At 45.5% G+C, this 13,290-nt stretch overlaps 1 long non-coding RNA gene across 1 annotated transcript; it reads right to left on the bottom strand.

Annotated features, from left to right (window-relative positions):
• Nucleotides 1–3,039: 3,039 nt before the first annotated feature.
• On the bottom strand, nt 3,040–6,446 carry LOC123057866 (uncharacterized). The gene is made up of 4 exons (XR_006426984.1): nt 6,147–6,446; nt 5,183–5,619; nt 3,410–4,890; nt 3,040–3,307 (listed from the first exon to the last, which is right to left on the bottom strand). It is a non-coding gene; the product is annotated as an uncharacterized lncRNA (long non-coding RNA).
• Between the last annotated feature and the right edge of the window lie 6,844 nt (nt 6,447–13,290).

Here is a 13,290-nt window from a genome sequence, read left to right as displayed (position 1 = left end):
TTTGTTGGATATGTATGCACTTGACGGAGTTATATATGCATGTGTGAACTTGATGTATCTATCGTTGGATATGTATGCATATTTTGAACTTGATGGAGTTATCTATGCATGTGTATACTCGATGTATCTATTGTTGGATATATATTGATGGAGTTATATATTCTTTTGTTTCAATTGCAGGGTTGTCACAACAAACAGATAGAAAAATGCAGTTTGGTATATAAGCCGAGTATTACACTCAGCTTACGACTTCTAAGCCGTCTAGCCCATGATAAAGCACTCGGTGTATGTAGCTAAGCCGTACCGCCCAGTAAATGCACTCGGCTTGTATTCATCTAAAAGCCGCGTATGTATAAACGCACTCGGCTTACAGAACCACAAGAACCAGTCTGCACCTACCGGTTTAGTTATAGCCGAGTGTCGGCCCACATAGTACACGGTTTATATGTGACACATGGCAAATGCTCGAGCCCCGACCAGTGTTAGAAAGCCAGACACGGCATATGAATAAACGGTGACTCTTAAAGGACTTTCGGCTTATAACCAGCACTCGGCTTATCTGTAAGCCATGCACTTCCCGCAACACATGGCTAAGCTACTCCCTCTGCTCCCAAATATTTGTCTTTTTAGAAATTTCAACAAGTGACTACATACGGAGCAAAATGAGTGAATCTACACTCTAAAATATGTCTACATACATCCGTATGTTGTGTCTATTTGAAATGCCTAGAAAGACAAATATTTGGGAACGGAGGGAGTAGATGTTATGGCTTACGTGTAAATCGTGTATTCTACCTAGCACGCGGCTTATAAGAACACTCGGCTTACAGGTGGGCCGCGTGGCACGTCTGCTTCATGTTGCCGGTCGTGATCCCACTTTGTTTGCCGTGTGCCCCTACTTTATACTCTCAGCTTACCTATAAGTTGTATGCCCGATAAGTGACACTCGGCTTATAGACTCTAAGCTGAAACATTCTAAGCCGAATGCACTATGCCAAGTGTAACACTCAACTTACTGTTCGCCGTGTTTAAAATGACCTTTGCCATGTATGAAACATACACGGCTGAGAAGTATTTCCTGTAGTGAGGCCAATAAGGTATTAGGAAATAAAATTCTAAAATATAATTAGGAAATTAAATCACGACAAGATTAAGTAACATTTATTTAATATGGGCACAATCACATTAATACAGGAAGTCAAATCATGGATTAAATTACTACCGGAAAATGCATTGTCGATCAAGTTAAGAAAGTCCTTCATATGCATGGTTATGAAAGGCGGCAACACGATCTTAACGACGATTGTCCTTCCATATACTTATCTTAATATACGCTATGCAAAGCAGGCCGGCGCTCATTCCGTTTTGAGTTTTCCAATCTCCAGGTCGACTTCGACTTAATCCACCATCATCGATGGCAAGCGTCACGTTCCCGACGACGGAGTCCATGATGGAACTCTTCGCGATCCCCGGCTTCTCTAATCTCTGGCTGAAGCCCCCTGGCTCCCCGACGACCCTGATCCGGTGGTTGTTCTTCCGCGGAGCCTGGGAAGTCAAGTTGACTCCCGATGATTTCATCAGGGGCGTACCTAACAGTGTCATTGTCTGGATCTCTCCCCATGGCGGCTCAAGCTTCGCCTCACGCATCAACGTGTCGATAGAAATCCTAGACAACACCTGGGAGCGCACCATCTTCCACGAGGAGCACGAACTCGGCGGTGACATCCCGCTCGTGTCCGTGAAGCTCAATAGGAGCGATCTGGAGGTGACATCTTGCGTTCACAACGACAACATCCCCGTGAGGTGCACTCTCACGTTCATCGACACGAAGAAGCAGAAGAGGCAAAAGAAGGCAGCAGCTAGATCCAAATGGTGGCGCCGGCTTAGAGGAAGCTTATATCGAAATCTGCTAGCTCTAAAGTGCAACTCCAACCTTTCTAAGGCATCAATGATGATGGCCGATGAAAAGTATGATGTGATACCCTACAGCTGCCCGTCGCCGTCGACGATTCACCACTCGATCACGATCTCGGGCTACTCAAAATTTGCACAGATGCCAACCGCGTCGTTGCTGACTGTGCGCAAGTTTCGCTTCATCGGTTTCGCTTGGTGCATCATACTCTACCCCAATGGATCTAACGAAACTTCAGCCGACTCCATCTCCATCAAAGCAGTGAGACACTCAACAAGCGACATCTCCGTCGTGCACTCAGATTCAGGGATCGACATCGCCATCCAAATCTTGGACAAGAGCAACAAGCACGCTCTCTTCTACAGGAAGCAGATGCTAGGCGGCCACAACTTCGTGTTCAACCCCTTAATCGTCAAGAAGACAGAGCTAGAGGCGGCGTCGTGCCTAAATGAAGATAGCTTCACCATCGACTGCACCCTAACGTTTGTTATTGACAGGAAGCAGCAGCAAGAAGAGAAAGGGAAGATAACAACAATGGTAGGAGGAGATGACCCATGTCCCTGGAACAATGGCAACACCGACGACTAGAGTCGGATTCAGTCCGCACTCCGATGTTGGGCGATGAATTGTTCAGAAACCTTTAAACTTCTAAGGCAAATCTCCTAGTAGTACTCATTGTGAGGAACACATGTTTTTTCCTTTTAAAAAAGATTTTCGCCGTGTCGGTTCTTTCATATGTCTAGAATTCATGTTCAATTGAGTTGCCTATATGCCTAGCCCTTGATTTACCCAAAATTACAAATATTCAATGATTATATCATATGGCTGTGTTTGTTCGTATGCCTAGCCCTTGATTTACCCAACGATTACCCAGCAGGAGAAGTCTACAGAAAGACTGAAATCTGAATAAGACTGAAAATAACACTGAACCTAACCATGAAATACAGAAAACCTAAAAGTGAAGAAACGATGTGCTGTTCGCATCCGTGTCTTGCCAGTAGGAGAAACACACTTGGCACTTCATCCTGTGCAGGGGATAAATCAAAAACAAACTGAGATACAGAAATAATACAAACATGAAGGAACCATGCATTGTCCGCTGAGTGATATAAGTCAAAATACTTGACTGAAAAGGGAACGCTTTGACAGTATGCGACTTTCCATTCCTTTAGAGAAGAGGTACATGCGAAACTACTTCCGAAGATAGAGACTAATGAAAACTGAAAAAACATCGGTTGCTGCGGGTGGAGAACACACACCTGAATCAAATGAAACAAGCATGCATGCTGAGCCGGAGGAAGCATCTGAGGGTTACTGCTTACGATCCAGAGCACAACCACCTGGAGCCACCCCAAGGGGAATCATCTCAGGTAGCAACACACTGCCCTTCCTTCACTGAAATTTTCATTTATACATATATGCTGCATTTATGTGATTGCCTTACTTGTGAATCATTTTATACATAAAGAAAATGTACTAGAGTTAGATAAGGCTTACTTGTGTCCCTGTTGTTCCACTTGGCAGAGAAGAACTCAATAAAAATGCGATCACCTTCCTGCATAAAAATCTGATAATTGATCAATCACTGAGTATACAAACACTTAACAGAGACTGAAGAAACTAAAACTAAAACTGTGCAATCATGAGGAAAATGAAAACTAGAACTGAGATACTGATAAACACTAGTGTGGGAGACTTGCTGAGTTAATCATGAGCAGACTGAACAAAGAGGCAAACTGGACACTCAGGACAAAAGAAGATAATTGATGGCTGAGGAATAATAATACCTTTATTTCAGGAATGAAAATGACTTGGTAAAAGTAAAACTAGCTAACTGTCCTAGGGGAATTAATGACCATAACAACGAAGACTGACTACAAAACTGAAACATGACGATAATCATGACTGTAACTGAAGGAAAAAGTGACACATACTGGATTTCTTTTACAGAGAAAGACTGAACATGAGATAACGAAAAAAAAACACCTACTGAATATGACTAAGATGATGCAAGAACAACTGAACAATGATGAGTCAACTATCTGAACATTGACTTATAGTCTAACAGAAGATGTGACGACGATCTGAACAATTACTAAAACTGAAATACTGAAATGACAAAACAACTGAGGACAAGGAACATGAACGAGTAGCACGAGAAAGATACAAATAACTGAAACCTGAATAAGACTTAAAATGACACTGAACCTAAAATACAGAAATCTGAAACTGAAGAAAACTGAGGACATATATACTGAAGGACTGAGATAGAGAATGAATACAAATTGAACACTGAGCACTCACGGAAACGATCGAATGAATAAACTGAACAATCACAACATGAAGGACTGAAATAAGAGGAAAGGTAATTTCGACATAATGAAACTAAGGAACAAATGAGACTAAAACTGAAAAGGAGATACGAAACTAAGGAAAGGAGACACTGAAACTGAAACCTAGAAAAATGTACAACTGAAGAGAGAAAAACCAATTGAACTAAGATACTGAGGTACAGTAAGAAACTAAGGTGAGTGAATGAAAGATGACTTAAACTAACAAACAGAGATAACTGATCTTCTCTCGATGATAAAAATGATGGACTTTGAAATGAATGTAAAAAATTATGCTAACTAACTTAGACACAAATGCCTGTGTGGCCCTCCTAGTCTTCACATTACTTCATCTGCTCATGCCTAAACAATGACGAAAGAAACTGAAGAAACTACCCAGTCTTCACATTACTTCAGCGGCTCATGTTCCTCGTGATAAAAAAGGATGGACTAAATGTTACCCAAAAAAAGTACAAAACGAAGGCTAAAGCTCATGGTGGACTGAACATTGCTAATCTCGACACTTGGCTGGAATCAAATACTAATGGATCACAACGGTGTCGTCCATTTCTGCAGCCTTTAACATCAGCTTGTGCTTCCAAAGGCATTTCACACTCAATATGCCCAGCCCATGCCGTGAGATGGAGTCTACATGAACAAAACCAACTATGTTAAGGAAAATTGATAGGAAATGAACAACTTTATAACATCACATAATCTGGTACTACTAGTCTGCTACAAACATACTAATGCGGCAAAAAAAAGTAAAAACAAACTGATGACTAACAGTAAAAAGTAAAAAAAAATGTTGCATCTCATGGCTGTACAAAACAAACTGCTCACTATAGCTCTGACTCTTAATAACATAAAATGTTATTCACGTAATAAAAAGAATTAAAATGAAGAAGAAGGCGAAGAGATCAAGTTGTAAACTAATAACCTGAATGTATTCTTCCTAGCTGTTGTCCTTAATAACACGACACAAAAACACTTGATTTGCATGCATTGCTGTCACTGAAGTTCATCTACCAGCTGCTGCCATAATGACTCTTCGCACTGAATAAATCGTCGCTAGCCGCTGTACTTGTCTATGACGCCGCATAACAGAAAGAAACCCTTCGCCTACATGCATTAGCCGCATCTAACGTTTTTGCCCGTAGCAAGCCTGTGCAGACCTCAGCTGCCTGCTAGCTCATGATGGTTCCGACCGACCATGTTGGCCGAGGTTTGAGCTGTCAACAACCCTGTAGTTTTTGGATAATTGCTGACACGAGGCTCCATAAACGTATAACAGTCCTAAATCCACGCCGTCGTCGGGTAATGGATGCCACCGCAGTGAGAGAATGGTGCCGTCTCCGGCACGCCGGCCTGCATAACCTACAGTACCAAAACTAGATCACATCCACTTGCTTGAGAATGACTGAAATAAACATGAGTTGCGAGTGACATGCCGCACTGCTTGTATACCTCCAAAAATATGAACTAAATTTCATAATTTCAGTTTAGGACTGCCACCTAAACAATTTATGCCAGAAAATGTATACATGTACCTGCTCCACACACCATCTGCTTAGTAAATGAAAATTTGACACTCAACACTTCGTAGAAACAAAAATAGACATCTACATCCAAGACAACATGCACTTGGCGAGGGATATTTTGGGGATAGGATGACACGCGCGGAAGAGGTGGCTGCAACAAATTCAGGGCGCGTTTCTGATGAATCACTAGAAAAATCGCCACGGTTGAACTAAGCTACCGCAAAACATTCCTGCCAAAGACCAACGAACTAAACCACCGGCGCCGGCGAGAATCACGACGAACTGAATCAAGCACGAAGGAGGGCAGACACATAGGACAAAAATTGGACGGAGCGAGGACTGCAGGGGGGCGAATAAATATACCTTGCGCCTCATCGGCGCCGGCGACTAGTACTGCCCCAACCGACTGGAGTTTGCTGGTGGCGAGCACGACGGGGCAGCTCCGTTGAGCTCCTCTTCATGCCCACATCTCTCCAACCTGGAGCCATCCCTGTGAAGCACGCCTCGTGCCTACGAGCTCTCCATGCGGGGACTGGCCGCGCACCATCTCCGCCTCACCGGCGAGGAGACTCGCCTTCCCCTCCGCCATCTCCGCCCGGCCTCGGTCAACCCTTCTCACCTAGAACAAACGGCCGCCGCCCCACAAAACTGAATAGAAAAATTCAAAAAACACATTTTTTTTAACAAACCCACGAAGCTTTATTCAACGGTCACCAAATTGAGACGAAATCAGATTTCCAGGATGACCTAACCAAACATGACGAACTTTACAAGTTTGTGAGCCTTAAGATTCGAGGTTCTAAATTCATGGCTAATCGAACAAGAATAAAAAACTGTAGAACAATCTATTTCAGTCTGGATTGCTTAGGCCACTTTGCAGTCGGACGCAACTGAAAACCTAAAAACCCTGGCGGCGGCGATTAGGGTTTCGGTGGACGGAGAAATGCTCATCGGATCTCTCCGGCGGGGCGACACCTGATTCCGGCAGAAGATGGCGACATCGGCTGGCGGCAAGCAGAACAAGACGGACCCTAGCTCCTCGCAGACGGCTAGGGAACAACTAGAGGAGGCGTTGGGAAAGCTTGGGATCACATATGAGGAGGCGACCCCTCTAGTCATCGATGACAGGGAAGAAGAAGCGCAAAAGTGGCTTCTCGCGGGTAGGGTTTTGCACAGGAAGCTGCTCCACATCCAGACCATCGCTAATGCGCTTCGGCCTGCCTGGGGGAACCCTAGAGGATTGCAATTCAGATCGATGGGCGAGAACACCTTTGTGGCAGAGTTCGAGACGCAACGGGATCGAGATCGCATCTGGATCTGCTCGGCTCGCCGTGGCATGTAAGCAAGAACATTGTAGTACTCGCTGAGTTTGAGGACTGTATGCGACCCGATGAGGTCCAGTTTGACCGGCTCTATATGTGGGCTAGGGTCCCAAATCTCCCCTACAATCTCCAGGATTATTCCTGGGGTAAACTGATCGCACAACAGATTGATAAGAACGCCACTTCGGTTCACTTCGATCATGTGGGTGGATATCTACGAGCTAGAATTGCTCATGATGTTAGCAAACCTCCGAGGAGGTGGATCTTGATTGACTCTGCCAAAAGAAAGAAGACATATCTGTATGACATACAGTACGAGCAAGTTCCCCACTTCTGTTTCTCTTGCGGCAGACTTGGCCATTCCGAATTATTTTACCCAACTCCAGGACCTCGTGATGACAAGGGTGAATTGCCATTTGGTTCTAAGTTGAGGGCACCAGAGGACTGGAAAACGACTGCATCGGGGGACAGCTCGAACAAGGAGCAATACTCTGGTCCTAGCAGCTAGCGTGAGTCTAAGAATTCTAGCAACGCCGGTAAAGGAGGGGCAGAGGTGAATTCCCCGGTCAAAAATAGAGTACAATCTAACAAGAGGAAGGATGTACCGAAACAAGTTTACCGGCGGGTTGATACAGCAGCACCACTTCTCCTGACGGATGGCACAAACCCGATCCTGGAAACTCAAGTTGATCATCAGGAGACAGACATAGCAAGTGCCACAGAAGGGGATGAGCAGGTTGGGGTGAGAGCTCCGAAGAAGAATAAACCAACGCCCGACAACTCGGCAGCGTCTGCAGAGCAGCGCTGCCCATCCCAATGATCTGTATAAGCTGGAACTGCCGGGGGCTTGGGAACCCCGAGGCAGTTCGAGAGCTTCGCCGACTGGTGAAGCAAGAAGGTCCTGCCCTGCTGTTCGTCATGGAAACCAAAATCAGGGCCAAGAGAGTAGAAGACCTGCGATACCAACTGGGTTTTGCAGGCTGCTTTGCTGTTGATAGTGTTGGATTGAGCGGAGGAATATGCCTTTTTTGGTCTAATGATGTGACTGTCGATCTGAAAAATTATAGCAAGAGTCATATTGATGCGCTGGTGAGAGTCAAGGATCAGACCTCTTCAGAGTGGCGATTCACAGGATTCTACGACGCACCAAGGGTTGAAGATACGCACCATAGTTGGCGCTTTCTTCAGACGTTTTATGCCCTACCCCACTGTTCGTGGCTATGTATGGGCGATTTTAACGAGACCTTATTCAGCGATGAACACTTCAGTCATTCGGCTCGGTCGGAATGGCAAATGAAGGCATTTAGAGAGGTTGTTGAGGATATTTCCTTCCAAGACCTTGGTTGGTCTGGAATGGCTTATACGTGGGATAACAGGAAAGGTGGTCATCACAATGTTAAAGCAAGACTGGACCAAGCCTTTGCTAATGAGGCCTTCCGTCAGATTTATGAGGATATTCGTGTACGGCATATTAGTGCAATGGAATCCGACCATTGCTTTGTGGTGGCCGGAATTCATAGGACAAAGAAGGTTGATTGCTCATCACGACCCAAGCAATTCAGATATGATAATGTGTGGCAAACTCATTCTGACTATGAGAAATTAGTAATGGATGTTTGGCAAAAGAAAGTGTGTGCGCCAGGCTTGCAGGGGATTGTGGAGTCGCTGAATGCTCTACAAAAGGAACTTGAGCCGTGGGGGACTAAGAAATTTGGCTGTCTCGCTCGAACAGTTAGGAAACTACAAAAAAAGCTTGATAAATTGCAGAGACAGTCCATTGGTCGAGGACCTTCTGATGAGGAGAAAGCTACGGTTATAAAATTACGCGAGGCTCTTCCGCAGGAGGAAATATGGTTACGACAACGGTCTAGGGTCTTGTGGCTACGGACTGGTGACCGTAATACGGGCTATTTTCAAGCTCAAGCAAAACAAAGACAACGAATGAATAAGATTCAGGGTTTGAAAAGAGCTGATGGTTCCGCCTGCGCCGATGAAGTTGAAGACAAGTAGGAAATTCAATCATTTTATCAGGCATTGTACACATCGCAAGGAGTGTCTGATACAAGCGAGTTTCTAGCTCACGTTCCGGTGAAAGTGACACCGGAGATGAATGAAACGCTAGAGAAACCATTTGATGCAAAGGAGATACATGATGCCCTTTTTCAGATGGCCCCATCAAAAGCCCTAGGGGTTGATGGTTTCACGACTAGTTTCTTCCAACGGCACTGGCAGTTGTTGAGGGACGATGTTACCAATGCTATTTTGGGCTTTCTCAATGGGGGCGACTTACCGACGGGCCTCAATGACACCTCCATTACCCTGCTTCCTAAGGTAAGGTACCCCCAATCGATTTCTCAATACCACCCCATTGCACTTTGTTCTGTCCTTTACATGATTGCAGCAAAGGCTATTACCAAACGACTGAGGGGTTGTATGGATGAGATTATTAGCGAGGAACAGAGTGCATTCGTTCCAGGATGACTGGTTACTGACAATGTACTGTGGCCTTCGAGAGTGTTCATACCATACATCGGCGAAATAAAGGCAAAAACCATACATGTGCAGTAAAGTTGGACATGATGAAAGCGTATGATCGAGTGGAGTGGCACTACTTGGAGGCCATTCTGGAAAGATTGGGCTTCAGTACTGTTTTGGTCAGATTAATTATGAAATGTGTCACCTCGGTATGCTTCTTTGTCAGAGTGAATGGCGAGCTACAGCCCTACTTCATGCCCTCTAGGGGGCTCCCGCAAGGTGATCCCGCTTCACCCTACCTATTCTTGCTGTGTGTAGAGGGCTTCTCGTCGCTACTCAAATATTATGGACATGTTGATAGAGGTATTAGGGCAAGCATTCGATCCCCATGGGCGAGTCATTTTATTTTTGCGGATGACTGTTTAATCTTTCTCAATGCTAACTCCCAGAGTGTGAAAAGATTGAATGATATCCTTCGAGTTTATGGTGAAGCATCAGGGCAGAGTTTGAACAAAGATAAAAGTGTTGTTTTCTTCAGCCCAAACACGCTAGGTGTTATGGTTGAAGCGTTCAGCGACAGGTACCTTGGTCTACCTACTGCTGTCGGCCGAATCACAAGTGGTACATTCGAGCATATTGGCGAGCGGTCGAGAAGCAAGATGCAGGGATGGTCAGAGCAGCTCTTTGCGTGTGCTGGGAGAGAGGTCCTACTCAAAACAATCATTCAGGCGATCCCTACGTATAGCATGAGCTGCTTCTTGCTGACAAAAAAGGTTTGCACAAATTTGACGTCTAGCATGGCCAGATATTGGTGGAGTAGCTCCATTGACAAGAGGTCACTTCACTTGGTATCTTGGAAAGAGCTTACCAAACCTAAGTGCCAAGGAGGCATGGGTTTCCTGAAGGAAATATGCCCTAGAGGCAATAATAAAGTTATTATTTATTTCCTTATATCATGATAAATGTTTATTATTCATGCTAGAATTGTATAAACCGGAAACATAATACATGTGTGAATACATAGACAAACATAGTCCCACTAGTATGCCTCTACTTGACTAGCTCGTTGATCAAAGATGGTTGAGTTTCCTAGCCATAGACATGAGTTGTCATTTGATTAATGGGATCACATCATTAGGAGAATGATGCCATTGACATGACCCATTCCGTTAGCTTAGCACTTGATCGTTTAGTTTACTGCTATTGCTTTCTTCATGACTTATACATGTTCCTATGACTATGAGATTATGCAACTCCCGAATACCGGACGAACACTTTGTGTGCAACCAAATGTCACAACGTAACTGGGTGATTATAAAGGTGCTCTACAGGTGTCTCCGATGGTACTTGTTGAGTTGGCATAGATCGAGATTAGGATTTGTCACTCCGATTGTCGGAGAGGTATCTCTGGGCCCTCTCGGTAATGCACATCACTATAAGCCTTGCAAGCAATGTGACTAATGAGTTAGTTGCGGGATGATGCATTACGGAACGAGGAAACAGACTTGCGGTAATGAGATTGAACTAGGTATTGAGATACCGACGATCGAATCTCGGGCAAGTAACATACCGATGACAAAGGGAACAACGTATGTTGTTATGCGGTTTGACCGATAAAGATCTTCATAGAATATGTAATAACCAATATGAGCATCCAGGTTCCGCTATTGGTTATTGACCGGAGATGTGTCTCGGTCATGTCTACATAGTTCTCGAACCTGTAGGATCCGCACGGTTAAAGTTCTATGACGATCGGTATTATGAGTTTATGTGTTTTGATGTACCGAAGGTAGTTTGGAGTCTTGGATGAGATCGGGGACATGACGAGGAGTCTCGAAATGGCCGATACGTAAAGATCAATATATTGGACGACTATATTCGGACATCGGAAAGGTTCCGAGTGATTCGGGTATTTTTCGGAGTACCGGGGAGTTACGGGAATACGAGGAAGAAGTAATGGGCCTCATTGGCCAAGTGGTGGAAGTGAGGAGGTAGGGCGCGCGCCCCCCTAGCCCAAACCGAATTGGACTAGGGGGCCGGCACCCTTTCCCACTTTTCCTTCCTCTCCTTCCTTCTCCTCTTTCCCCTTCCTTTCCTCCTCCTAGTAGGAGAAGGAAAGGGGAGTCCTACTCCTACTAGGAGGAGGACTCCTCCTCCTGGCGCGCCCTATGCTACCTCTCGAGCACTGCGTTGGTTTTCCCTTGAAGAGGAAAGGGTGATGCTGTTGGAAATATGCCCTAGAGGCAATAATAAATTAGTTATTATTATATTTCCTTGTTCATGATAATCGTTTATTATCCATGCTAGAATTGTATTGATAGGAAACTCAGATACATGTGTGGATACATAGACAACACCATGTCCCTAGTAAGCCTCTAGTTGACTAGCTCATTGATCAATAGATGGTTACGATTTCCTGACCATGGACATTGGATGTCATTGATAACGGGATCACATCATTAGGAGAATGATGTGATGGACAAAGACCCAATCCTAAGCCTAGCACAAGATCATGTAGTTCGTATGCTAAAGCTTTTCTAATGTCAAGTATCATTTCCTTAGACCATGAGATTGTGCAACTCCCGGATACCGTAGGAGTGCTTTGGGTGTGCCAAACGTCACAACGTAACTGGGTGGCTATAAAGGTACACTACAGGTATCTCCGAAAGTGTCTGTTGGGTTGGCACGAATCGAGACTGGGATTTGTCACTCCGTGTAAACGGAGAGGTATCTCTGGGCCCACTCGGTAGGACATCATCATAATGTGCACAATGTGATCAAGGAGTTGATCACGGGATGATGTGTTACGGAACGAGTAAAGAGACTTGCCGGTAACGAGATTGAACAAGGTATCGGGATACCGACGATCGAATCTCGGGCAAGTATCGTACCGATAGACAAAGGGAATTGTATACAGGATTGATTAAGTCCTTGACATTGTGGTTCATCCGATGAGATCATCGTGGAACATGTGGGAGCCAACATGGGTATCCAGATAGCGCTGTTGGTTATTGACCGGAGAGTCATCTCGGTCATGTCTGCATGTCTCCCTAACCCGTAGGGTCTACACACTTAAGGTTCGGTGACGCTAGGGTTATAGAGATATTAGTATGCGGTAACCCGAAAGTTGTTCGGAGTCCCGGATGAGATCCCGGACGTCACGAGGAGTTCCGGAATGGTCCGGAGGTAAAGAATTATATATAGGAAGTGCTATTTCGGCCATCGGGACAAGTTTTGGGGTCACCGGTATTGTACCGAGACCACCGGAAGGGTCCCGGGGGTCCACCGGGTGGGGCCACCTGCCCCGGGGGGACACATGGGCTATAGGGGGTGCGCCTTGGCCTGTATGGGCCAAGGGCACCAGCCCCAAGAGGCCCATGCGCCAAGAGAGAAGGGAAAGGAAGAGTCCTAAAGGGGGAAGGCACCTCCTAGGTGCCTTGGGGAGGAGGGACTGCTCCCTGGCCGCACCCTTCCTTGGAGGAAGGGCCAAGGCTGCGCCCCCTCTCCCTTGGCCCTATATATAGTGGCGGGAAGGGAGGGCAACCAAACCTAAGCCCTGCGCCTCCCTCTCCCTCCCATGACACATCTCCCTCCTCCCGCAGCGCTTAGCGAAGCCCTGTTGGAATCCCGCTACTTCCACCACCACGCCGTCGTGCTGGTTCTCCATCAACCTCTCCTTCCCCCTTGTTGGATCAAGAAGGAGGAGACGT

Source organism: Triticum aestivum, chromosome 1A (assembly GCF_018294505.1).
Source record: "Triticum aestivum cultivar Chinese Spring chromosome 1A, IWGSC CS RefSeq v2.1, whole genome shotgun sequence".
Taxonomy (NCBI): domain Eukaryota; kingdom Viridiplantae; phylum Streptophyta; class Magnoliopsida; order Poales; family Poaceae; genus Triticum; species Triticum aestivum.
This window is presented reverse-complemented; position numbering and strand designations above follow the sequence as displayed.